Here is a 2680-nt window from a genome sequence, read left to right on the forward strand (position 1 = left end):
CAGGAAGTGATGATGCCGCGTTCCGGCCCCGCAGCCCCACTCCTAGTCTATTAGCCAATCCCAGGCGATTCCTCGAAAAGCCTCGGCGGGAGGAAGAAGGGGGCAACAGACGACGCGGCAAGGCGGGCCTTGGTCTGGAAAAGGAGAGCTGCTGTGACGCCCACCATGTGACAGGCCCCACCCTCCTCCGCCATTTTGAATTGTGGCGAGAAATGCGCGTTCTGAGAACTGTGGGAACCTTTGCTTTCCCGTTCTGAAAACTGAAGAACGTCACCTTCTGACCTCTTGAAGCCATTTTCAGAGAGCGAGAAATGCGGTATTAGTCCAACCTGACGTCAGTTAATACAATTAGTCCAGACTAGTTTAATATCTTACCTTTTATTCAGCATCTATTGAGTGCGAACTATCTATCAAGCATTGTTGTAGATGCTGGGGATACAGCGGAAATTAAAACAGACCCTAGATCCCAGTTCTCATGGTTCTTTATATTCTACATTCTCAAAGTTCTTTATACTCAGAGGAGGGACAATAATTACTATATATCTATATATCTGGTGATGAATGCTAGTGAGAAAAAGCAGAGGAAAGGGGGTGGGGTGGGGTGGAATGGGACCGTGCCCGGTGGGGGCAATTGTGGTTTTCAACAGTGGTCAGAGTTGGCCTCTCTGAGATGGTAATTTTCTGAAATACTTGAAAAGAGGCGATGATTGTAAACGGTGGGAAAATCTGATAACCTTGGTATTTGTAAAAGGACAGTTAAGGCCTTTCTTGGATGCTGATGCCTGAAGGAAGTTAGGGAACCAGCCTCACGACATCCTACTCCCGTTTTCGCAGTTAATTTAGAACAACAACGTTACCCAAGTTTTTAGGGTGTTTCTGTGTTCCTTTTTCCATTTTTCTGTTTTCTCTGTTTCCAGGTAACACTCCAGCTACACTGGCTCTTCTAACAAACCAAAAGATCCCACTTCTACAACTTTACATAGGCTAGAATATTTTCCCTTTGTATCTTAGCTCTTAACGACCAATACTCCTCAGTCGTCATCTCCCCAGAAGAGACTTCCCTAACCACGCTATCTAAAATAATTTCCCCATCCCCTTACCTGCTTAATTTTATTTAAAGTACTTAATCTGAAAGTATATTATTTATTTGTTTGCCCCACCCCTGAAGAGCAGTAAACCTTGTTGCTGTGTTTATTGTTATAACCTGAGCAAGCTCATAGTAGGCCATCAAATATTTTTTGTAAGAATGCCCCCCTCAGCATGATGACCATTTTATCAGCCTGGAATATAAGTATTTCACTCCAAACAGTTACAATAATATTCTCATATTTCCTGCTCACCTTCCCAGCGGGCTTGATATTGTCATTTTTTACGGTATATGTACATAATTTAGGTGCCGTGGCTGTACGCATTTTTTTTCTTATATGACATAATCATGTACCAGAAATTTTACCTAGAATGTGTGAAATGAATTCTTCAGTGGCTTACGATTGTCATTAAGTCCAGTATTGAGCTTCTGGTAATATTAGCCACTCCTCGACATATTCTTGAGGCAAACATGACTTAAGGTGAAATTTACAATCATAAGAGAAAATGTAAGTGAAAAATATGTTTATATCTTTGGGAATGTGGAAGGACTTTCTAGACATGACAAATTTTTAAGGAATTACTGTTAAGTAAGACTTCATAAATAAAAGCTTCTGAATGTCAAAACACAAGGTTAGTCAAGTTAAAAGAGAAATGACAAACAAATAATTTCAACATGACATATGACAGCTAAGGGGTAATACTAGTCTTTAGTAAAACTAAAAGACAAATGACAAATTGGTAAAAATGCTACATATATGATAAACATATGACAAACACCATTAGTCTGTACAAAGCTATCATAAATTGATTTTTTTAAAAATATAAACACCCCAATTTAAAAATGTGGTAAGGACAATAAATAAGCAGTTCAAACAAGGAGAAAATATTTGCCTGATAAGCATATGATAATAGATCCAACCTCACTAGTAACCAAAAATGAAAACAAAAACAGTAGTTTCTTTTTTCCTCTTAGAATGTCAAAGATAAAAAATTTGATAATATTAAGTGTTGATGAAGATCCTATGAAATAGGCACACCTGTATGCTACTGGTACAAATTGATATAACATGTTTTAGGCAACTTGGCAATACATATCAAAAGCCTCAAGATACTGTTTGACAAACAAGTCCACATACAGAAATTTATTATAAATAAAAGAAGTGGACACATTTGCAGAGGTGTATGTAATGAATGTACAAAGATTTTAATCATAGTGAGGCTTATAATATTTAAATACTGGAAAATCAGGGAAACAACAATCCAATAATAGTGAAATACTTTACAGTGCATGTACATAATGTACTCTTACATAGCCATTAAAAATTAGTAGCTAGATCTGGAAATATGTTCAGGTTGCATTTTTAATGAAAGAAGCAATTTACAAAATAGCATGCATGATTAACCTGATTTTTATATTAAAATAGGTGTAAATATGCATTAAAAAGTCTAGATGTGTATACATGCAAATAAAATGTAAAGGGATTATTAGTCACCTTTCTTCTTTACCTCTTTTTGCATTGTCTTAAATATCTTGCAATGTGCATGCATTACTTGGTATTAGGAGAAGGGGCCATTTTCATTTTGAAAGACA

The sequence above is a fragment of the Panthera uncia genome, chromosome X (assembly GCF_023721935.1).
Source record: "Panthera uncia isolate 11264 chromosome X, Puncia_PCG_1.0, whole genome shotgun sequence".
Lineage (NCBI taxonomy): Eukaryota > Metazoa > Chordata > Mammalia > Carnivora > Felidae > Panthera > Panthera uncia.